The sequence below is a fragment of the Conger conger genome, chromosome 7 (genome assembly GCF_963514075.1).
Source record: "Conger conger chromosome 7, fConCon1.1, whole genome shotgun sequence".
In the NCBI taxonomy this organism is placed as follows: Eukaryota; Metazoa; Chordata; class Actinopteri; order Anguilliformes; family Congridae; genus Conger; species Conger conger.
Genome location: NC_083766.1, coordinates 21,408,719 through 21,434,892, shown reverse-complemented (window position 1 = coordinate 21,434,892; position 26,174 = coordinate 21,408,719). Strand labels below are relative to the sequence as shown.

Sequence of the window (26,174 nt, the reverse complement as noted above, 5' to 3'; positions counted from 1 at the left end):
GGGGGGGGTTCTTATCGACTTTCTTTTCCCATTAGCCTGAGATTTCTGAATTAAACATGAATGCGTTTCACTCTGCACATGTCATACTTAAATTCATGTTGTCCTACATCAGCATAGTCAAGAGAAAACACAACTCCCATCGTACGCACACACATTTATAGCCATATAGGCCCAGTCTGTTTTGTAAAAAAAAAATGATGTGCTACAGTAGGCCTATATTAAATTTTTAAATTATAATACATTACATCCACACACAGATCAGCCACTGTTCTTGAATGTCCCTCGTGCCTGAACACACACTTACACCTATACTGAGGTCTGTCAGATTTGTAAAACGTTCAATGCTTTGTTATTTTTATTTGAATATATTACATAATTATACACACACGTACACGGTTGCACATATACACACAAATGCACACATAAACACATCTACAGACACACATACACGCACGCACACACACACACTTTCAATTGGGCTGCTGGGCATTATCCTTCTGGCACTCCGACCGCGGATCAGACGTACCCAGGTGGGTGCCCCAATTAACTCCGCTAAAGTGCTCAATAAGTACCGAAGGCAGCCATTTGCCAGACTGTGTCCCTCCGCACCTGAGAAGCGTCTCTCTTTAAAGAGCCCGTTCATCCAGCCGCTGCCCGCTCGCAGCCCTCGGAGACGACAGATTAAGCTCGCTGAGTGTTCGCTCTCATCCTCCCGAGAGTCCCGCCCGTCTCCCCGTGGCTCTTTCCGGGGATAAAGCGAGCGGAGAGTCGCAAAGCTTTTAATCGGTTAATGGGGAAGGTGGGCGGTGGTAATTCAAGCTCGGGGCTATGTTTATGTCCACATTACTACCAGCTATTTAAATAGTAATGATCGCGGAGACGAGAAACATAAAGTCGGGAGGGTTTTTTTTTTTCTTCTTCTTCTTCTTTTTGTAGTCATGATGAAAAGTAGATCAAAACGGCTTTGCTTCTCACCCCGAAGTGGAAAAGCAAACCTGAAAGAAAGGAAAATGACAGATATGTTTTTCTCATTCTCACACCGGGTAGTATCTGTATATTTGCATTGCTAGAAAAAATCATCATGATGAAACATAAACACTGCAGTGGAAAGCATGATGCATCACAATGAGAGACAGCTAATTTAGAAAAATAATCCTTTAAGGCAGCGCTACTCAACTCCACATCCTGCGGGTCGCATTGTCTGCAGGTATTTGCTTCTACCATGCGCTACACCACATGATTTCACTAATTATTTCACCTGCTCAGTTCAGATAATAACCTAATTCGTGAAATCGGGTGGTGTAGCGCTTGAAGCAAAAGCCCGCAGAAACTGGGGCCCGCAAGACGTACAGTTGAGTAGCGCTGCTCTAAGGTGTGAGAACACAAATTAAGTATGATTAGAATGTGCATGTAACAATCACGGGCTGCTAACTGAAAGCTGTGGAGATCTGGAACACTGACTTGGAATTTAGAAGAACAAACATTCAAAATAACCTACTCTAAGGTTTAAAGTGTTTCTGTTTGCATGGGAATAGTACTTTGAGGCGGGGAATAGTACTTAAAATAATGCGCTGTGACATAACCCGACCGATGGAAACAGCGGTGGTTGCCTGGAGGCGAGAAGAGAGTCAGGGGTGGTGTGTGAAGGAACCATCCCACTCACCTCTTCTCCCTGCGGCGAACAGCTGCAGGGCCAGCTTTGACCTGACGTGTCCGGTTAGTGTCCAGCTCCCCTATACATCAGGTAAAGTTGCCTAAAGCAGATAAGCAGAAATAATTCAGAAAGAAGGGTTTGTTTGTTTGCACTCTAAAGACATTTAAAAATATATATATTTGTTTGAAATATCTGTGGGCCTAATCGATGTTTTCATTCACGTTTTTCATCTTTTTCAAAATGTATTTACTTGCAGATATGATCGCTGTTCTACCCTGCTGGAAAAAAAACAGCTCAAGCTAGGTTTTGAAACAGCTGGTATCTGGTTGACTCGTTCTATTATTATAAATTATTATATTTCCTTATTGTGGGATAAATCTAATGATATACTATATGAACGTACTGCTTGCATGTTTAGAATCTAGACATGCTAACATAAGGCCATAGATTTTTACTACAGTTTCTTGTTCAGCTTCCCCAAACTACAATCTCCCACAATGTATTTATTTTTCGCTTGCTCACAATAACAGCAACACCTGACATTGCAGTCTGGGAGAAGGAGATAGTGGTGAAATTAAAGACGGATCACTATATTTCGGGTTAAATGTTACTAAGTATTGATGTAATTCCAATGTACAGTATATGCCATCAGATCTCGCACTGCACAATTTTAATATTCAGTGTATTCAGAAAATAGAATGCCAGTGCATCTATCATGTGTGAATCTCTTAGCAGACATTTCATGAATTAGTCCACATCATTTGAAATACACACATAACTCTCAGAACAAGATCTAGCCTACTTTGAGGCTGTGTGTGGTAATTTGCTTGTTATGTGTGAACCACCGTGGAAGCAGTGGAAATAGAGAAAAAACATACTATTAAAATGTTTTGGGTAGTTGGACTGGCACAGGGACTCTTTTAAAAAATATATAATTATGTGTCTCAGTTTAACAGAACCTTTTACTTTATAATAAACAATGCTTTGGATTTGATAGATGATGTGAAGATATAAATTGGTAGATAGAATATGAACTTATGAACTGAATGGTGCTATGCAGTCTGTGTACCACAGGGGGAAAGAGAGATTGGACCGGTCCCAGGGTAGCAAGTGTGATTATGCAATACCTACAGTGTGTGCGTGTGTGGGTCTCATACACACTCTTTAAGATGTAATTGGGAAATTCATAAAAATGTGCAGAAACCATGTACAGATGTACAGTATATATTTGGCAGCAGGTGTGAATGCAAATAAAATTACTGCAGCAAGCAGCTTAACTTTAGAAATGTAGGATGTCAACCCCCCTAGGACTGGACTGCATTTTATCCATCCATGTCTGAGCTGTCTGTTTAGTAATAGCAGGAAGGAAAGTAAAAGTAGACTCTGGTGTAAAGTCCAGCTATGACCAGCTTGAAATTACCAGCCGTTTCAAAACATATCCTTAGCTGGTCAAACCATGTTGAGTATGGAGCTGGTCTGAACTGGTCAACCAGCTACCAGCTGTTTAAAAACCCAGCCTGAGCTGTTTTCTTCAGCAGGGAAAAGTTGTTATTTTTATAAACTATGCTGATGTGCTCTGACAGTGCAGTGTGAACCTCCTTAATGGCTACCGAGAAGCAATAAAATATGGCAGCGTGTAATTCTGCTTGAAGATGTGCCCCGGGAGCACTTTGGCTCTAAAAGCAGTCATCTCCCTGCCCTTTCTTTCTCAAAGCGCACACGCGACAGCATCCCAAATTTCAGCTGTCTCGCTTCCGGGAAAAAAAACCCCCCAAAAAAACATAGTTGGAGAGAATAAAAAATCTTAACATTTGCTTTTGTTCATCTGTGAAAGTCAAGGACAGGGTGTTCTGCTGTTGGAGTGAATCTGTGCTTCGAGCATCAGCGATACATCATTGTGTAGAGAGGAATCTGCATCCACAGCGCCCTGGAGCCAGACCACTATGCTGGGCCCTCACAGTTAAAAGTGTACGTACGTCAGAAAGGGTTTATAGTGCACTCCCAAAAAGTACAGGTGAGAAAAGTGCCTAAAAAGGTACAAATGCTTATTGCAACCTATAGGTGCATGAGAACATGTACCCCTAGAACATTCAGGGTACATTTGATCCTTGATTACCTCCTGAGCCAAAATTTGATCCTTGAAGAACAAAAAGTGTACCTCCACTGTCACTGCACACTCTCATGGAACACACCGATATCTATACTGTAAGATAGGCATCAAAACGGTTTTATTTACGTTTTACGTACCTTAATAGCAAATAAACAAATAAACCTGGGCTGTCTCTCTACAGGAGCAATGTCACTCTCCATTGCTCTCACACGTGAGACAGTTATGCTGGCAAAGGACACTGGATGCAAATGGGTTCACAGTCAAGCCACACTTGATATGCATTCTTGCTCTCATAATGTACATAAAGGCACAGACACACACGCGCACACACACAGACACACACCCACACCTATAATTTACTGCTCATTCGCATACAAATGTATGCAGAAATATTTTGTTGTGTTGACCACATTTGTCCTTTCAATGTATTTGTCAGTTTTCTTGGATGGCAGCTCAGTTTATTTTACGCATTTTTATTTTTATTTTTTATCCATTCATTTGAATATGTCAATCTGTGGGCTGAGAAAGACTAAGAAATCCAGAAGCTTGTGGATCCTGCTCTGTGAATAGGGAACGGTCCTGAAATCACTGAACGGAAGGTCCAGAGTAAATATAAGGGAATTATGATCTGACCTTTTCAGCTGCTCCTGGGATTAATGTACATTCACTGTATGTTATTCTCACACACTATAGATATCTGTCTTATTCATCATTTACATGCAGTTCATTTCATGGAATGTACTGAAGTGACTGCATACAGTGTTATGCAGGATGCTAGACTGTATGCACAATTATCATTATATTCTATTACATTTTATCCGACGAAACTTTCCATAATCAGCAAGTAATTCTAAAATGTGATTGCTACTATTGTCTGCGTGTCTCATTATCACAGTCAGTTAGAGACCTCTACTTTCACAAATATTTATGTAAATATGAATATACATGCAGATGAGCAGCCTATAGACTGGGACCTTGAAAGGTGGTGGTTCAAGCTCCAGTGTAGCCACAGTACGATCATTGCTTAGTGTGCCCTGCTTAGTCTAATCAATGTAAGTTGATTTGGATAAAAGTGTCAGCTAAATAACTGTGATGTAATGACAGTTAATGATGTAATACAGCACATGATAAGGTGCAGATCTGCTCTCTGAACAGCCCTAGTGCCTAACGCCATCTCTACGTTTGTATCTCCACTTCGTTCCACTCGTGTGGAGCCAGACATGCCTCTCTGTCACGGCTCTCTGTGTTTTTCTCTGGGAGCCAAAAATTAATTCTGCTGTAGAACCCTTCCTCCTTAATTTTGAGCGAGCGACTCAGGCAAGCGTTACCTCCTCTTTGATGCTTAGGCAACTGTTTTATTTTTGGTTATATCAGCTCAAATTAAGTCATGATGTGTAACAAACAAACTCGAAAGTTCTGAAATTCCTCCCGCAAAGTTAAATGAATCTCTCTCTCTCTCTCTCTCTTTTTCTCTCTCTCCATGTTTGTCTCTCCTCCTGTATCTGAGTGGCGCTGCGGTAGGTGCATTAGTATGAGGTACGAAAGCCCACTGAATCACCGTGTAGACACAGCGCCTCGGTAATGTCTTCAGGCAAGATCAAATCCAGCCTGACCTTGCCCTCGTAAATACTTTAGATTTCATTAAGGCTGTCTGATGCGTGTGCTATCAAAACATCACATTAGATTCCTTAACCACTATTCTGCAGGGCAAGCGCACCACCCAAATCTGTTTATTTTCGCCATTTTATGCCCCAGTTTGTTGTTATTCTCCTGCCCCTGTGAAATGTTACATTATCGTTTGATTGAATGCGTGTCGGTTTTTGTTTTTTTCTAAAGAAGCAATTCTAACCCCAATTTTTTCTCCTAATAGGCTAAGCCTGTCTCATTGGTGCAGTGTCCTTTATGAGAACGAGCACGTCCTCTCTCAGAAGAAAATCTTTATTTTCACTGCACAGTCCGTTAGCTGAATACAGTTTTTGGTGTGCGTCTTCCCTCACTATGCACTGCAGTTAGATGAGACATTGACATTGGCTCAGGAGGTAAGAGTGTGGTCACATTGGTTCAGGAGGTAAGAGTGTGGTCACATTGGTTCAGGAGGTAAGAGTGTGGTCACATTGGTTCAGGAGGTAAGAGTGTGGTCACATTGGCTCAGGAGGTAAGAGTGTGGTCACATTGGTTTGGGAGGTAAGAGTGTGGTCACATTGGCTCAGGAGGTAAGAGTGTCACATTGGTTCAGGAGGTAAGAGTGTGATCACATTGGTTCAGGAGGTAAGAGTGTGGTCACATTGGTTTGGGAGGTAAGAGTGTGGTCACATTGGTTCAGGAGATAAGAGTGTGGTCACATTGGCTCAGGAGGTAAGAGTGTGGTCACATTGGCTCAGGAGGTAAGAGTGTGGTCACATTGGCTCAGGAGGTAAGAGTGTGGTCACATTGGCTCAGGAGGTAAGAGTGTGGTCACATTGGTTTGGGAGGTAAGAGTGTGGTCACATTGGTTCAGGAGATAAGAGTGTGGTCACATTGGCTCAGGAGGTAAGAGTGTGGTCACATTGGTTCAGGAGGTAAGAGTGTGGTCACATTGGTTCAGGAGGTAAGAGTGTGGTCACATTGGTTCAGGAGGTAAGAGTGTGGTCACATTGGTTCAGGAGGTAAGAGTGTGGTCACATTGGTTCAGGAGGTAAGAGTGTGGTCTCATTGGTTTGGGAGGTAAGAGTGTGGTCACATTGGCTCAGGAGGTAAGAGTGTGGTCACATTGGTTTGGGAGGTAAGAGTGTGGTCACATTGGCTCAGGAGGTAAGAGTGTGGTCACATTGGTTTGGGAGGTAAGAGTGTGGTCACATTGGTTTGGGAGGTAAGAGTGTGGTCACATTGGTTTGGGAGGTAAGAGTGTGGTCACATTGGTTCAGGAGGTAAGAGTGTGGTCACATTGGTTTGGGAGGTAAGAGTGTGGTCACATTGGTTCAGGAGGTAAGAGTGTGGTCACATTGGCACATATTTAATCAGCCAATCATGTGGCAACAACTAAATGCATAAAAGCATGGTCAAGAGATTCAGCTGTTTTTCAGGCCAAATGGGGAAGAAATGTGATCTAAGTCACTTTGACTGTGGAATGATTGTTGATGGCAGATGCTGATAGTGGTTTGAGTATCTCAGAAACTACTGATCTCCTGGGATTTTCACACACAACAGTCTCTTGAGTTCGCAGAGAATGGAAAAACACAAAAAATCTAGTGTGCAGCGCTTCTGCAGACAGAAACGCCTTGTTAATGAGAGAGGTCAGAGGAGAAGGGCCAGACAGGTCAAAGCTGACAGGATGGTGACAGTAACTCAAATAACCACACAATAGAACAGTGGTATGCAGAAACAATACATGAATCCTCTAAGTGGATAGGCTACAGCAGCAGAAGAATAAGTCTAATAAATAAGTGTAATAAATACCTAATAGTGCTCACTGAGAGTATATTGCTGGGCATTACAATTTAATGTACCTATAAGGTACGGTCACAGTGACAAGCATTTGTACCTTTTTAAGTACTTTTCCTACCTCTATTTCTGAGGGTATGTGGAATTTTATTTTATTTCTGCTCCCTACACCTTCTCTCTTTGGGCTTTCTCATCAATGCTGTGTGGTGATTTGGCAGCCCTAGCCCACTCCCTCTTTCCCTCCCTCCCTCATCCCTCTCTCTCTCTCCCTGTTTTCAATCTCTCTCGAGTCACTGCTATGTCAGGCCCTAAGCGCTTTCTCTCTCTCTCCATCTGTCATCTCGCTCTAACTCTTTCTCCGTCTCTGAGTGTGTTTACAGGCAGCCTATTAAAGTACTGTGAGATGTTAATACGGAGGATTTAAAGCCACAGGACCCTTTAAGAGCTGTATGACCTGCTGGGGATCCCATGAAACAATCACAGGAGTACTGAAACTGCAGGTACTCATAATGCTCGTGGTCCAGTGCATTCACTATGGCAAGCTCAGGGAGGACAGAAACCTCCCGTGGAGCAGAAGGGCAAAAGCTCGCTTGATCTTGATTTTGGGGCAGCCTGTAGCCTGGTGGTATGTGACTGGGGCCCACAAGGTCAGTGGTTTGATCCCTAACATAGCCACAAAAAGATCTGCAACTTAGGGGTAGGAAAAGGCTGACATTGCTGGGCAGAATGACCTCATTACCTTATGTTATGTTATGTAATTTTTTAACTGGCATAGCTGGATTTTACAGCAGGGTATGAACAATACTAAATATTCTCTTATCTCACCTCATTCCCATAATCCCCACAGTTTTTTGTGTTCCTGTGTATTCTAGAAAACCACGCTCTCTCCATGCCCCATTCTGTCTCTCATTCAGTTCAGTTTGATTGGTAGCAGAGATTGCCAAAGCTGTTGCATTAAATATTAAAAGTTGCTGTAAAACAGATGTTTTGTCTGGCTGTTGTGTGTGCATACTGTATGTGCTCTGTGTGTCTGTGTATTGTATACGTATATTGTGGGGTGGGGTCTGTTCAATCTTACCATCAGGAACTTTCAGTCTCCAAGGAAAATGTGAACGTAGAAAAGAGAACATAGAACATAGTTTTAGGGTTAAGAACATCACAGAACATCATTGGGGCAGCCTGTTGGGCCCTTGAGCAAGGCCCCCACATTAACCCCACATTGCTCCGGGGGGATTGGCCCCTGCTTAGTCTAATCGACTGTAAGTCACTTTGGATAAAACGATTATAACTATGAGAAAAAGCAAAGATGAAAACAGGCCATTTAGCCCAAATCTTCTTTTGTTGTTGTATTGGTTAGATGCATTGTGGGCCTTGCTAAGGAGACTCATGATTACAAGCATATTTGGTTTGAATTTAGTTGCTGAAACACCTTCAACCCTGCCCCACACTCTCCTAAAGTGTTCTAAAATTGTATTACTTTTAAAAGTCAGCTTGTATGAAAAATTCAGCTGGTATCAAACGGGTGCAGTGATATTTCAGATTTAAACAAGGAGGGTAGATCGTCCACTGTAACGCCCCCCCCCCCCCCGCACCCCCCACCCGTGTCACCTGGTCTCCTGTGCTCCAGACCAGAGGGAACAGAGCGGATCTGGGACTTGTGGCAGCTCCGATAATTGGGTTGGAAAGGTTGATTTTCAACCCAGCAGACCAGCGGTAAATCTCTGCTTCATTATTCATTTTAATAATTCATTTTAAACTGAACCCCCCCCACCGTCTGTCTGCTGCCATCAAAAGTGTTTCCTACTTTCTTTTATCTTCCTTCCCTCCTCAGACACTTTCTCCTGTTTAAATGTTCAGATGACTCTCATCTCACACGTCTACCCACTTCTCTCACCCTGTGCCTCTTTTCTCTCAATTATCAAAGCAAACAGGCATGCATGTATTCACACGCACGTGCACAAATGCACGTGCACTTGCTCACAGGCACACGTGCACATGCATACTATACATCAGGGATCATCTAATGTGGCCCTGGAATCCAAATCCAACCCTGGTTTTCTTTTCTCCCTGGTAATTAACTGAACACCTTAACCTAGTGGCTAAGGTACATGACTGGGACCGGGAAGGTTGGTGGTTCAAGCCCCGGTGTAGGCACAATAAAATCAGCTGTTGGGCCCTTGAGCAAGGCCCCACATTGCTCCAGGGGGGATTGGCCCCTGCTTAATCTCGTCAACTGTTTGTCACTTTGGATAAAAGTGTCAGCTAAATAACTAATGTCATGTAATGAATAGTTACTGCTACTGATTGGCCAGAGAGGGTGGAAAACCAGCAGCTCTCCACCATCGAGCACTGTGACTGCAGTGTGTACCCAGAGCTGGGGCTCTGTTCTGCTGAAACCCCTTTCCCCAGCTCCACAGAGCTGCTCCCTAATTGCCAGCGCACTTTCAGGCACAATACAGGGCCATGTAAATACAGAGCATTAATCTGGCCTGCCCAGATCTGCCTGTGTTTCTATCAGCAGAAAGATGGATCTCCCTGTTCTACATCCACCCTGCTACACAGCAGCCCCGCCCCTTTCCCAGGCTGATGGATGGTTGGCTGTCAGAGGAGGGGGAGGGCTGTCACTCAGGGCGGGAAAGAGTCGCTGAAACTGACTGATTTACTGCAAACCGAGGAGGAGTTATTTACACCGTGATGCCCCTGCGTGAAACCACACGCTTATTAAGAGGTGTGACTTGTCTTGTCATCCACTTACTCTCTATCTCTCTCTCACTCCCCCTTACTCACTCACTCACTCATTCACCCACTCTCTCTCTCTCTCTCTCTCACTCACTCACCCATTCACCCACTCACTCACTCACCCACTCATTCACCCACTCTCTCTCTCTCTCACTCCCCAATCACTCAATCACACTCACTCACTCATTCACTCACTCAGTCACACATTCACCCACTCACCTACTGTCTCACTCTTCACTAACTCACTCAGTCACTCACTCAATTAGAAGCTCACTCACATTCATCCTCACTCGCTCACTGATTCACTCGCTCATCCTTCTTCCTTTCATATGCATTAATTAATTATCTGGATTATATGGACAAATAAATGTGTTATTGACATAAAATATAAACAAATATAAACGTGACATAGACAGCAGTATTCACGACAGAAGACTGTGCTGAACACAGTAAAAAAAGACACATACAATGTAAAACACAGACGTCCTTGTTCTCTCTGTCACGAGTTTAGGCTGGGAAGGCCAAGAGGACGTGAATCACTGGGCCAGACCGCTCCTTTAACGAATAACAAAGAAATAAATAAACTGTTCAACATTCAGCCTCCTTCAGCAGAATTCTGCTGTTCTGTCCGCAGCCTTGATGCACCGAATTTCAGAGCATTGCCTCTGACGAAACATGCTGAGACAGCAGCCCAAAAAAGTGTTCTAATGTCGTTAAAATGTGTGAAAATAGTTAATGCGCAGTGAAATGTCTTTTCATAATGGCCTAAATTCGCCTTTTTCTTTATTGTTAAATGGCTAAAAAGAGCAACTACAAAAAAAAAAAAAAAAGATTCTGTTCAGGAGTATGGAGCACTTTAGGCAGTGAAAATAGATGCAATAGCACCGCAGAGAGCTGTGTAAGAAAAACAAGATGTGTACACCGTGTAATTCGTCCCATTTACCGTTTAATCTCAGATATGCATATGCAGCGGTAAGCGATTAGATATTAACTGGCGTTCGCTTTCCTTTAAAGCACTTTCTTTTTCATACTTAGGCAGTATTTGGATCGTGTATTACATTCCATTTTTTGGCTAAGATAGACTTATAAACGGGATAAGTAGAGAAGTGGATTTGCCTCAGCAGTGAGGAGGAGTGGGTGCGGAGTCTTGCGTTAACAGGTAAACGACGCGGCGCGATTGATGCGTGAGCGGAGACGCAGGCGACGAACATCAAAGCGAGGGGATTAGAGAGATGGAGGGAGGAAGAAGTGATGGCAATGAAAATGGGGGATGCGTCAATAACGGGGAGAGGGAACGTGAAGATGCAGGCACACGCACAGACTGCGTGCTTAATCGAGCATGCACATGCACACACATAAATACACACACAGGCTTACTCGCACGTGTAAGTACATGCTCATACAGGCTTACTCGCACGTGTAAATATATGCTTGTGCACTGTAAAAAATAATTTCCAATAAGAACCCTGTAATTCCATAGAAGAACTTTATCTAGTTAATCATTTTGCCAGACAAAGAACCATTTATTTGTTTGGGAGATTTCACACCTATGACAGAGGGTACCGTAACGTACCTTTTCAGAACCCCTAAGAGTGTGTGCACACAAACATGCAGAGCAAGGAGGTTGAACCCAGTCAGACTCATGGTACATGGACTCATGCACTCATACACACACACACTCACTTTCACACATCTTGGACATTCCTCCAATCCAATATGAGGACATTCCAGGCCCTCAGACCCTCACAACCACAAGTCAAAGTCTTGAACCCAATCGAGATGCTGTGGCAGGACCTGAAATGAACAGTTCATGATCAATAATCTATACATTTGTCTGAATTACAGCAGTTCTTCAATAATAATGTGCTATTTAGCTGACACTTTTATCCATAGCAACTTACAGGTGATTAGACTAAGCAGCGGACAATCCCCCCTGCAACAATGCGGAGTTAAGGGCCTAAGGGCCCAACAGTTGTACAGATCTTAACGTGGCTACACCTGGGGCTTGAACCACCAACATTCTGGGTCCCAGTCATGTACCTTAGCTGCTAGGCTACAGGCTGCCCCTGTACAAAGTGGCTAAATTTCTCCACAGCAATTTGAAAGACTGATATAAAATTATATGAAGTGTCTGGAAGAAAATATTTCTGTTAAGGTTGGTACAACCAGTTATTAAGGTTATGGGGGAAATTACTTTTTCACATGGGTGATATGGGTGTATCTTTTTTCATTAAATAAATGCAGTAATCATTTTAAAATGTTTTTACTCAGGTACCCTTTGTCTAATATCACATTTTGTCTGAATATCTGAAACCATTCAGTGTGACAAATATGGAAGAAGAGGAAGAGGAAGTCTGGAAGAGGACACACACACACACACACACACACACACACACACACACACACACACACACACTGTACAGGCTCACTGTGAGCAGACTCCCTTCACAGTGAGACCATATCAGGACAGTGCACAGCCTGCAGAGATCCCAGATATTGATTATCTCGTTTATTTTAATGCAGATGCTGCTATGAACCTAAACCCCCATATAAACAGACTAGTGTACTAATAAAAAAACAACAGAAACTCCAAAATGGCTTTTTAGAGGAAATTACTTTCTCAACATCGCTTGTTTGTTTGGCGTATTGATTCCTGTTGTTGTTAGAATCTTTTTTCTTTCTTTTTAAAAAACTTTTTCTTGTGTTTGTCCAACCTATTTTTCCTTCACTTCGAACCAATCTTGTCCTTGCGTGTTTTGTAAACCACTACAAGACTGTGTCATACACAGTGTATGAGTGCATGGTTGTGTGAGTTTGTGTGTATCAGAGAGAGAGAAAGGGAGAGAGAGAGAAAGAGTGAGAGACTAGATCATTTCTCCTCAAGAAAATGTTTTAGAAGGCATAATATGATATGAAACATGTAATGTAAACATGTGTATGTAATAAGAAAAAATGTCAAATGTCTTATGAGTAGGTGAAAAAAATTACAGTTCTGGCAGTGATTGACTGACGTTTTCTAAAAGTAAAGGAAATGGTTTCTCAGCAAACACCCCTACTAGGTATTGCAAGGCTGAGTGAAATTGAATGTTTATGCATTTAATTTATACAATATGCTTTAAACCAGCACTGTCCAACCCTGTTCCTGGAGATCTACCATCCTGTACATTTTCCTTTCAACCCTAATTTGGCACACCTGCTTTGTTAGGGTCAGGTGAAAACCTGCAGGATGGTAGATCTCCAGGACCAGGGTTGGGCAGCCCTGCTCTAGCTGTTGAATGAGGTGCGGTCTGTTAGGGTTGGAGTGAAAACCTACAGGAACAGGGAGGGGCAGCTTTGCTATTTCCCCTGGTTTGAATAAAGTTTTATTAAAATTTGCACAGAATCATAACAGTTATAACTTAATTTGGCAGAGAAGCATCATGAAATTAAAAAAAGGTCATGAGAGTTGAACTTATTATGCAAATAAAAATAACAAAAATTACTGTCATTTTGCAACAGCGACAGGGTTCATCTCACTGTGAAGATTGGCAAACACATCACAAAGTCAACGTCTGTTTGTGAAGCCTTAAATCTGCAGCAATAACACTCGCCCCCCACCCCTCACCCCCACCCGCCTCACCCCCCAGGCTGAATCGAATGTGGTGTGTTGTCAAAACACACTCACCCAGGCCCCATCCAGATTTCTGCCACTGAAATAACGATGTCTGGATCATATATGTCGGGCATGAGAGGAAAATGAGTAGGTATAAGGGCTGCTATCCACCTTCTGCCACTTCTCGCACTGTGTGCGTCTGAACAGACTATTACCATAACAATCTTCAGTGCCCAGTGCAATGATATCTGTGGCCATTTGCCTGCTCCCTCAAGCCCTGCCAAACCTGGGATAAATCTGAGCTGTAATCTCCGCAGACTCCGGGAGAGGAGGCCAGGGGGTCGGGGGCAGGAGCGGGAGTGATGATGGAGGACATTATAATCTTAAAAGCGATTAATGAGGTGAACCACCAACGCTTTCACAACCAGGACGCAAAGGTTGGTAATTAGTTGAGGCTAAATTTCACAGTGACATGACAAATTATTTCTTCACACACACTGCACACACACACATGCATGCATTCATGTGCATGCGCGTACACACACACATGCAAACATACACGCACACAAACACACACACACACACAAATGCACACATTTATGTACATACATGTGCAGACACACACACTCATTCGCACACACAAACCACACAGACATGCACATAATCATATACACAAGCCTGGACACACACACACCCACACAAACACATAAATGTACACATTCATGCATGTACATGTGCAAACACAAACATACACACTCATACACACACACAGAGACACACATACATATTCATGCACACGTGTGCACATACTGACACACATACACCCACTCACACACACACACAAACACGCACACACACTCATACACCCACTCACAAACACACCGTTATAAATGCATGGAATAATATGGCAGTAACAGTGCTAGAGTCAGACTCTGAAGTCTGTAGTCCCTGGAGACAGAGTGCGTGATTGATTCCCTCTGTATTGCGGGCAAATGACATCATTAGGCCGGCCATTACACCGTTCCCGTGTCCTTCTGCCCTCACACGGAGAGGGGCCCAGTACGCCCGCCATCGCAGGGACCAGCTGCTGGAGCGAGCTCGCCGCCCAAAACCCATCACCTCGCGTCCCGTAATGATGTCATCAGCACGGCCCGGCGGTGATGGCATCTCTAATGGCCGTCTGACTGACCCTCAGTGGGCCAGGGGACGAGGGCCCCAGCCGGGGATCCCTCCCGAAGTCTCGAAATGAATCCCAGTTCAACTCCATTATCGCAGATGGAAATAACAGTTCACAATCTTTCTGCCATTTTCAGAACAAGGAGGGGAGACCTTCTGACTGTGTCAATGACTAAGCCCTCCTCCACACCGCTCCTAAAGCACACACACACACACACAGACACAGACACACATGCATGCATATATGCACAAACATTCACACACACGCTCTCACATACATACACAGGCAGACACACACACACACGCTCTCACGTACACACACAGGCAGACACACACACATACACACACATGCTCACACAAACACACACGCTCTCACGTACACACACACACAGGCAGACACACACATACACACACATGCTCACACACACACACAGACACACACACTCTCTCCTCACCCTTCACAGCTGTGGCACTGAATAACAAACATTTAGCCTCCGGCGCTGATATTTGAGCGCGTGGAGAACCGCATTATCTTTCATCACTCCGTTTCAGAGCCCTGCTCTCCCATACTGACACCAAGTCATTTTACCTGTTTATTTCCATCCCTCCCTCCCTCTCTCATTTCCCCCCTCTCCATCTCTCCCTTTCAATTCTTCATTTTATGTTTTGCTTTATTGGCAACAAACATTTTTATGTTCTGAAGTACATACAGGACATACAAGACAAGCAGTTAAAATGTAGTTAAAAATAATGTATTACTTTCTTCCTCCCTCACTCTATCTCTCTCTCTCATTCTGTCTCTCATTCTACCCCTCTACAGCTCTCAATTTCAATTTAGTGCCAATAATGCAAAGTTTGCATTATTGGCAACAAATATGTTTATGTTCCATACAAATGTATCCCCCACACTCTCTGAAATAAAGTGACAATGGACGTACATTTTTGTTCTTCAAGGATTAATTTCCCAAATGTGCCCTGAAAGTACAGTAATGTTCTCTTTGGGTACAAATGAGTAATCGTTCCAAGCAAAAAAGCTAAAAATAAATCTTATATTCCTGGCAATCTTATGTACCTTATGTACCGCCCCAGCGACAATCATTTGTACCTTTTAGACCCTTTTTGAAGCTTCATTTATGTGTGTGCACCCTGCCCCCTCAAACCAGTGTCCCTGGAGTGGGTCAGCCCCGGTTTATGTGGGGTGATAGCAGCTCCCCCTTCCTCCCGCCCAATGTCAACACCCCCTGTGTCACTCTGAGTGTATTCTGACACCCCAAGAGAGATGTATCACATCTTCCATCACCTACTGTCTAACGCTAACCCCCCACCCAGCCCTCCCTAAATGCACCCCTCGTGTGGCTGTGTGTTATATCTCTGAGAGTAATAAAATTTGGGTTTGCCATAATCAGATTGGCCTAGTGAGACCGCGGTGAAATATGATGAGAGGGGTTATTTCATTAGCTCTCCGGTGCAGAGCGAGACCGCTCAACGCCAGACCCACAAAGGGGCCACACCCCCCACCCCCCAGTTATTTATTCCCCCCACATTAATCTGAAGCAACAATTTTACTAAGAGCATCTCTTCCCCCCCCCCTCCTCCTCCATTTTGCTGGTTTCCAGTGCGTTTCAGGAGGAGGTGGGGGCAGAAGGGGGATGGCACTTTTTTCTGGGGGAGGGGGGCTAGGAGGTGGATGGTTGGGGGCATTTAAGAAAACACTCTCAGAAATAAAGTGACAGTGGAGGTACATTTCTGTCCTTGAAGGATCAAAGTTCCCAAATGTACCCTGGAAGTACAGTAATGTTCTCTTTGGGTGGAAAGTAGTATGTTTTCCAAGCCAAAAAAGTACAATTAGTTGTATACGAATTGCTGGCTAGGGGTACAATCTTATGCACCGAGAGGGAACTGCCCCAGTGACAAGCATTTGTACCTTTTCAGGCACCTTTCATATCTTCATTTATGAAAGTGCACAGTGCCTCCTCCGTCTACGCAATCTTTCCATTCTTCCTCTGTCTCTTCCTCTTTCTCTCCGCTGACACTCCGATATCTTGCTTCCTCTCTCTCTCTCTCTCTCTTTCTCTCTCCCTCTCTCTCCCTCTGTCTTGCGCTCTCCCTCTCTCCCTCTCTCTCTCCTGTTCACTGGCCTGCAGCTCCAGCTCCTGAGATGAACTGCTCAACTCTGGCGGTCTGTTCCTGTTTGAAATTCCTGTGGCAGTGATATGTGTGTGCATGTGTGAGTATGTGTGAGTGTGTATGTGTGTGTGTTTGTGTGTATGTGTGTATGCATGTGTGTATGAGTGTGTGTGTGTGTGTGTGTACAGGGATGTTCATCCACATTATTCATGGTGGCACTCGGCACTGTGTTTTTATTGTGATGCGCTGGCACAGGCAGATGAGAGAGGGAGATAGGAACACAGACTGCACTCGGACGCCTTCTGATAGATGGTGTCGTGTTTTTAATAGAGAGAATCTCTGCTCCTCCTCTATCCATTCTCTACAATATGTACCTGTGCCCCGAGTACAGGGGAAGGTGCCTGAGTGTGTGTGCTTATATGTGTGCATGTGTGTTTATGTGTGTGTATATGCTTGTGTGTATGCATGTGTGTGAGTGTGTTTGTGTCTCTGAGTGTGTGTGTGCGTATGTGTCTGTGTTTATGTATGTGCATGTGTGTGTGTTTATGTCTGTTTTATGTGTGTGAGTGTGAGTGTGTGTTTATTGGGGGGATTGGAGAGATGTTTTATTTATTTTCATATGTTCTTTTATTTAATATTTATTTTATTAAATGCACAGACTTCTACAGTTACACAACACACCCCTTTAATTAATCATCATCACACTGCCCAGCCCAGCCCTGCCTTCTCCTCAAACCCACAAACTAAAAGTGAAAAGAAACAAGAAAACCAAATAGAAGGCCTAAACCAACACACTGCATGAAATATCTCTCCAAAATGTCTCCATCTCACCGCCATAACTGCCGTGTGTGTGTGTGTGTGTGTGTGTGTGTGTGTGAGAGAGAGACAGACAGAGTGAGAGACCTTTGACCTTTCATTCCCCTTTGTAAGGAGTCAGGCAGCTCTTGCGACCTAAATATTTCAAACATAAAGACTCAGAAATAAATAAACCAATAGAAACAAAACAAGAGCACAAGACCACAGAGAGAACGTGAAAGCGAGCGTGAAAGAGAAAAAAACCACACTCGCACCACCAGACATCAGACCACAAATCATAAATAAAATACATGTGTAACATCTATAAGCAATTGTACAGTGTAAGTTTGATCATTTCCAGATACCACCACAACAATAACAACAGCCTTAACACAAACCTAATATCTGAAATATTTGGTCCATATTCAAGTATGTAAACAAAAAATACAATAGAACACATTAACCTAACATAACATTACTACACAAAACCATCTTTTCCACACACTATATCTCCAAAAATAATTCCATATTGTTCATCTGGTGGTAATACTTGTACTCAGTGAATATTATCCTTTTCTCATAATCTGAAAAATTAGGTCATGTTTGCTTTTTTCTGACATCTTTCCCTTCCTACTTTTATATCCTACTTTTTAATCTTAGCCTGTCCTGGAATGAGGTTCCCAACCATTTCCTTTTTTTCCTGTACACCATAAATATAAACATGGTCACAGAAGACAAGAGTAAGAACATAGTTTCTAAAACAATAAAGACCCTTCAACCCCAGGCTCTCTCTTTCTACTCCACCACAAAACTCACATTAAACAGACTGTGCAGTGTTAATGATGGCAACAAAGCTGTTGACTGAAGCTGGTCCCATGTAAAACCATTATAGATAATCACATCTTTTACTCAATGGTGACTTATAAAGAGCGCCCTGCACTGACCTGCCTGCTGTCCATCTATGCCAGCTTGAAAATTGAGCTGGTTAAGCTGGCCATAAGTAGTTCTAGCTGGGTATGAGTTGCTCATCCAGCATGACCAAGCTGGTCGTAAAGCTGGTCAAGCTAGGTATGAGCTGGTCAACCTAGTTCTGGTACCTCATCTGAGCTGGTAGCTGGTTGACCAGCTGTCAAAAAAAACTTGAGCTGGTCAAACCATGTCAAGCTAGGAGCTGGTCTGAACTGGTCAACCAGCTAGACCATATTGAGCTGGGAGCTGATCTGGACTGGTCAACCAGCTTGACCAGGTTGGGCTGGGAACTGGTCTGAACTGGTCAACCAGCTAAAACATGTCAAGCTGGGAGCTGGTCTAAACTGATCAACCAGCGAAACTATGTTCAGCCGGGAGCTATGAACTGATAAAATCAAGCTTGAGTTGTTGTTTTTTTAGCAGGGCTGAAAGCCTCCTTCTCCCCAGCCACAGTGTTCAGGTATATAGCAGCTGTTAAATATGTTTCACACACAGCCTGTGGGTTTCTCCTGGGCGCAGTCTAGGAGGCCATCTCCCGGCCTACACACTGCACAGCCCTGTAGCGGGCTGGAGGACTCCAGCAGGAAAGCTGCTCAAGTACAAAAGGAAGAAGAAGAATGTGTTATTTAGCTGATGCTTTTATCCAAAGCAACTTACAATTGATCAGCCTAAACAGGGGGCAAGGGCCTTGCTCAAGAGCCCAACAGCAGTTTGGATATTATTGTGGCTAAACTGGGACTTCGACCACCAACCTTTCAGGTCCCATTCATGTGCTTTAGCCAATAGGCTAAGAAGAAGAAGATGGAGACAAGAAATAGAAGAAGAAGAAGAAGAAATCATAAATATTAAGAAAAATTGCAAGAAGAGTAGAAGAAGATGAAGAACAGACAAAGAAGAATATTTTTTCTTCTGACCAAAGCAAAAACAAATGAGGTCCAAATGCCTGCAGTAAAAATTGTCGTAGGCACACTACCCCAGTGTAGCAGCCAGAAATCTCTATCTGACACATTCTATGTTATGATGAGTCGACTTCACCAAAACTAGGTCTCTGCACGGAGACAGAGAAACTGTATTTGCGGCGATTCAGTGTTTATTTTTGTTGGTTAGTTTATAAATACCGCACACTTATTGCATCAGCAGTCTCGTTGTTTATTAATAGTAAACCCATTACACACTTGCTTGGGCAATAATGTTCTGTTTCACAGTCACACCAGTACAGAACCTTCAAATTTAAATTTGAATTTGAATTTGCATTTGAATATGGAGGTTGCAGGTGGGTAAAGGGAGAGAGGGACTAAGAGGATGAGAGAGAGAGTGAGACTGAGAGAGAGAAGAGAAGAGAATCAGCAGATCAACTTGTGAAGAGGAGAAAGATAGACAGATGAGGAGGAGTGCAGGAACAGTGTGATGAGGCTAAAGGAGGACAGGTGATTGGAGGGGAGGAGTAGAGAGAGAGGGAGGGAGAGTGGAGAGATAGAAGCAGTGGCCTGTCTGTCCCTCTCCTCTCCTCTCCTCACAGAATGACAGTCGCTCTCTCCACAGAGCGAGGGAGCGAGAGAAGGAGTTCAGTGCCGGGCTACAGAGCTGGTGAGCAGGGATACACCATCTTATCCAGAAAGGGCCGGGGTGGGTGCTGGCTTTTATTCCAACCATGCAGTAACACACTTGATTCTACTAACGAACCATTCATATTTTTGCTAAGGACCTTGATTATTAGAACCAGGTGTGCAACTGCAAGGTTGGAATAAAAGCCGGCACCCACCCCGGCCCTTTCTGGATAAAATCCCTGTGTGCAGGGCAGAGGTGCACAGCAAAGGCCAATCTGTCTCAGGATTTTGTGGCAACTTCTGCTCTTAATTATGTCTAAATCTGATATGTGCATAAGCACCAGCTACAGTTACAGACTCCAGGTGTATCCTGAAGATTTTACTGATCCAGTACAGGAGTTGTTTATAGAGCTGTCAGAAAACTAAAATTAAGGTAACTGGTTGGAACAAAAAGCAGCACATAGATCAGCCCTCCAGGACTGGAGTGGTGCACCCCTGGTGTAGAGTATCGCTGATGTAGGGGTTAAACTAGGCACTAATCCCAGCCATAATCGCCATGCTTTTTATTTTATTTGTATTTTTTTACATGTCATTTGACTGATGCTTTTATCCAACGCGACTTATGGTTGATTAGACTAAGCAGGAGACAATCCTCCCCTTAACCACTACGCAACAGGCCGACCTGCGTCTGTAGAGGAGGGCCCACTTCAGAAAGGCTGAACGGAAATGAGGGTGAACTCAGGATTTAAAGTCCAAAGGAGAGGAGTCTGTAGAGCGACTGACCTGTCTGTGAATCCATGGGCCATGGGCTCCATCCCCTGCTCTTTCACTGCTGTGTCCCCATCTCTTTCAGTAACGCTCTATACCAGGGCTGCCCAACCCTCTTCCTGGGGATCTACTGTCCTGCAGGCTTTCATTTGAACCATAATTTGGTGCACCTGATTCTAATCAACAGCTCAGTGAGATCTCTAGCTGTTGAATGAGGTGTGCTCTGTTAGGGTTGGAGTGGAAACCTACAGGATGGTGAATCTCCAGGAGCAGGGTTGGGCAGCCCTAGGCTATCCCCCTGTTTGAATAAAGTGGAAGAAAAACTAAAGAAGAACAGGCTCTGAAAGGTCATAAGATGCACCACACTGTGGGCTGAACAGTCAGGGATATACCTCACACCTGAGACCCTGCCCCTCCTCTATCTCTGCCACCTTCTCTCAACACCGTCTCTCACTCCTAACATCATATTCCCCACTCAGAAACGCACATGTCACCTCTTCCACTGCAGACTCCTACATATCAAATGGTATAAATAGCATTGCTATGACTTGGGTGGACAGGTATCACTGAGAGAGTGCACATTTTCGTTCTTCGAGGATCAAATTTCCTAAATGTACCCTGAAAGTACAGTAATGTTCTCTTTGTGTTCAAATGACTACTTTTTTTTCACCAAAAAAGGTACAAATTCATTATATATTGCAGGCTATGGGTACAATTGTATACACCTATAAGGTATTGCCCCAACGACACACATTTGTACCAGAAAATGTACCTTTTTACCTTTATTTTTGAGAGAGTACCTACCTGTCCACCTTTGTGCTTTTCACACATTTAGGTCTCCTGTTTTGCTCAGAGTAACTGCCGGCGCTGTTTGAATAAGCTGCAGCATGAAGGCCTCATCATAATCAATACGGCGCTGGCAGGTGAGATGGCGAACGCAGGGGGAGGAGATCACTCCTCCTGACAGCCCTCACCATCCACTCCATCGCCTCCTTCATTACGTTAATGAACACCCCTTCAGTCAGTCTGTCACTGCAGGAGCAACAGGACACGCACGGCGACGAGGGCTAGCCCCGCCCTTCAGTCAGTCTGTCACTACAGGAACAACAGGACATGCACGGCGATGAGGGCTAGCCCCGCCCTTCAGTCAGTCTGTCACTGCAGGAACAACAGGACACGCATGGTGGACTAGCCCCACCCCTTCAGTCAGTCTGTCACTATAGGGACACGCACCCCAATGCATGCTAGCCCCACCCCCATGCAAAGGGCCCACTCTCATGTCAATCACATAGTCAGACACGCCCACGGGCATGCAAGCACACCCAAGGCCACAGCAAAAACAAACATACTCGTATAATACTGACCCACACACTGGAGTAAGATTTGTTTAATTTTAAATGGGATACACAGACACAGACACACACATTCACAAGCCCACACACACACTCGTACACGCATACACATGCACACAGACACACACACAAACAGGCACACACACCCACACACAGACACACACACATAAACAGGCACACAAACACACACACACACAACCCCACACATACACTCGTACACACATACATATGCACACAGACACACACCCACCCACCCACACACACTATACTGTGGGGTGAATATTTCCTTTGTTGTTGTTTATATTCTCTCAGCCACTGTGGTTGAATAATTAGCTGCAGCATAGCATAGCCATGCAGCCAAACAGCACTGCACATTCCTTTTAATTTTCTAGTGTGTTCACGTTCTGTGACACCGCCATAAATTCTCCCAGGCAGGGGAAACTTTCTTTAAAAGGATTCTTTAAAAGCGTCACAATTGACTGCCGCTTCTCAGCCCTGTGATATGTAGTAAAAATGTCAGTCATGGAGGGAGAAGAGCTATCGCCCAGGTACATAGACACCCATTGCGGCTGCTGAGTTGAAAATCGAGGAGGCAGAAAACATCCCCTTTAACTGATTATTGGTCTTGACCTGTTTTCAGTCATTCTCCTTGATTAACAAGTTGTCAATGATCTGAATCATCCATCGGCAGGTAAAACACACAGCTTCTTTCTCCACACGATGTTTTTGAGATTACAAAATAAATTCATAAAAATATAAATGACTCTGTTGACTACTGTACCACATTCCAATAAAGGCTATATCCTGTACTTGTGTTTAAATTACAAAATTTGTGAACATAGATCTTTTCCATGAATATTCTCAGAGTGTGAGTGTGGAAAACAGAGAAGAATAGCTACATGTAATTTTGAGCAACGGCGATTAAAATGTGCGCAAATAAAAAAGAGATTTATTTGTCTCTTGAGAACTGGCTACACCTGATGGTATGGAGTACTTTATGGCTTAATTATATTGTTAATCAAGGAAAATGATTGGAAACAGGTCAAGACCAGTAATCAATGTAAGGGGATGTTTCATGCCTCATCTGGTATAACCACAGGCCACAACCCTATAAACACACACAACACACCATAGAGCAGCGAATGGAGGGTCTTAATTATATTAAAGATGTTAGAACTTTCTTCTTTATTAATAATATTGTTGAATGGCCAACTAGCATGGACTAATGCCTCAGTTACCATGTTTATAATAATAACTTGTTATTTAGCCGACGCTTTTATCCAAAGGGACTTACAGTTGATTAGGCTAATCAGGGGACAATCCACGTGCATCAATGTGGAGCTGGAGCTGAGGACCTTACTCAAGGGCCCAACAGCTGTGCGGATCTTACCATGGCTACACTGGGGCTTGAATCCTCAACCTTCCAAGGCTACAGGCTGCCCCAGTCATGTACCTTAGCCACAAGGCTACAGGCTGCCCCAGTCATGTACCTTAGGCACTAGGCTACAGGCTGCCCCAGTCATGTACCTTAGCCACAAGGCTACAGGCTGCCCCAGTCATGTACCTTAGCCACAAGGTTACATGCTGCCCCAGTCATGTACCTTAGTCACAAGGCTACAGGCCGCCCTAATATGTTGTGGGTATTGCACTGCTCCTGTAAGATGGCATTGCTTGGTTAACTGTCCATAACGGAACTTTTTTGCAGTGTGAGCTGTGCTTTTCAAGTTCAGTGCTAAGACTCCTTTCGTTCACTCACTCCATGTCTCACTGTCTCTCTCTCTCTTTCTTCCCCCCTCTCAAAAAATAATAATAAAGAGAATTTAGGAAGATTAGGATTGTTTTAAACTGTCTCAGTTTAATATCTCTATATTTCTCAGGATGAAAAAAGACACCTGTGCAATTCTTATTTTGAAATACAAGTTATGTAAATACAATAGATCCTGGTCTCTGTCTCTCTTTCTCACTCTCTCTCCCCACCCGCCTTCCCTTGCAAATTGTGATTCAGATAGTGCTATTGGAAAAGCCAGTTGAACTTCTGCCAAAGCAATAATGAGAACTGTCAAACATGTACACATATCACCAAAGTAGTGAATGAGAGAAAAATGAATATAAACTAAAACTATGACAACAACAGCACCTGACAATACATTTCAGCTCCTGCCCAGTCTCTCTGCCTCCCCCCGCCCCCCTGCTTTTCTCTCTGTTCAAGGTCTCATGAAGGACTACACGCACACACACACACACATCTCTCTCACACACAAGTATAATAAACCATTATTATCCTGCCATCAGGTGAAGGGCACTGAAGCAAAGCATTCACATTAGATTCAGTCAAAAGGAATCCATTGCTAAGAGCTGAAGTTTATTTAAAATGGCGTGTTTGTCATTGTGGTGAATGGAAAACAGGTTCAAGATCATTGCCGCATGAAGTCGCAACCTCTGCCTCCACCTCCACCCTCCTGTGTATCAACAGCTGATGAAGTCCTGAGGGCTAATCACAGGGTTCTTTAATGGTTTGTGTATTTGTGTTTCTGCAAGCGGCCATGTTGGTTGGTCTACCTGTTGTGTGCTATTGTGAGATTAGCAGCTATTGTGAGATCAGCAGTGTGCAGTGTTAACACGTATCATGTTAACAATGTTTACAGGGCTGGGCGGTAAGTTTGTGGCAATGTGTGACATGCACCTGTATCGGCGTATAATGCGTGCTTGCGTATGTTTGTGTACAATGCGTGGTTGTGTTGGTGCGCAGTGACAAAACATTGTACTTGAGTGCAAGGTGCATCAGTCAATCGTGTTGTGTAAAGGGTTTCAAGACCGCATCGGTTTGGACTTTTCCCCTGCTCAAGTTTCCACGCCAACTTCTGGCCTTCATTATAGCTTGAACATTTGTGCCATCTGACATTTTAGCTACACCTGATAAAGACACGGCTCACCACCAACGACTGTTCTTTTTATATTACATAAAGTGTTTTACCGTGATCGAATCTGAGTGAACCAGTGTTGTTGTAATACAGCCTGTTAGCTCATTTAGCCTGGGCGATTGCACTCTCAGAAATAAAGTAAGAGAGGGGGGACATTTTTGTTTTTCAAGGATCAAGTTTCCCAATTGTACCCTGAAAGTACAGTAATGTTCTCTTTGGGTACAAACGAGGATGTTTTCCCAGAACAAAAGGTACAAATTTGTTATGCTGTATATTGCTGGCTAGGGATCACATTTTATGCACCTACTGAGTAGGGTACCGCCCCAGCGACAAGCATTTGTACCTCTTTAGGCACTTTATTTCTGAGCGTGCGGTGAAAACACCTGCACACACACTGGCCCTGCGGGACCGGAGTCGCCCAGCCCTGGCATAAACAATAGCCCGCAGGTTCTGAAGTGAATGATCTGTTTAATGAGTCTCTGACCTCCACTGCAGCAGTAAGTCATGCCCCTCGCCGTTCGAGACGGGAGAGAGACTGGGGAGATGGGGGTGACGGAACGACTGAGATGCAGGGGGACGAAGGGCAGGAAGGAGAGAGCTGTTGAGCCAGCACTCCATCACTTCTCATCATGTTATTAATGCGTAATGGCGAAGCGATTGTTTACCTCTTCCAAGAGGTGGCAAGCAATTAATGTGCATATAATTCATGCCAGTGGGGGCTTTTTAATTTTCGGGAGATGAAGTACGCAGAATCAAAGCAGAGGAGATGTCTCTGGAACATAAAGTGCTATCAGTCTTCTCCATCTCTCCTCTTCTCTCCTCTCCTCTTAATGATTTCTTTTCTTTGGGGCCAGCTAAACTGATAATCAGTCTCGAAAGGGAAGCGCAGAATTCAGAGTGAGGGGTCAGGTGATGGAGTGAGCTCACTGAGGAGGTTTGTCTCTGCGGGCCCCGGGGTTGAGTGTGCTTATAACAAATCGGACGATGATGCTGAAGTGCGGTGT

At 43.9% G+C, this 26,174-nt stretch overlaps 1 long non-coding RNA gene across 1 annotated transcript; it reads right to left on the bottom strand.

The window, feature by feature from the left end:
* Positions 1–337: 337 nt before the first annotated feature.
* LOC133132125 (uncharacterized) lies at positions 338–1,234 on the bottom strand. Its single transcript, XR_009709073.1, has 2 exons — positions 1,178–1,234; positions 338–995 (listed from the first exon to the last, which is right to left on the bottom strand). It is a non-coding gene; the product is annotated as an uncharacterized LOC133132125 (long non-coding RNA).
* Positions 1,235–26,174: the final 24,940 nt, after the last annotated feature.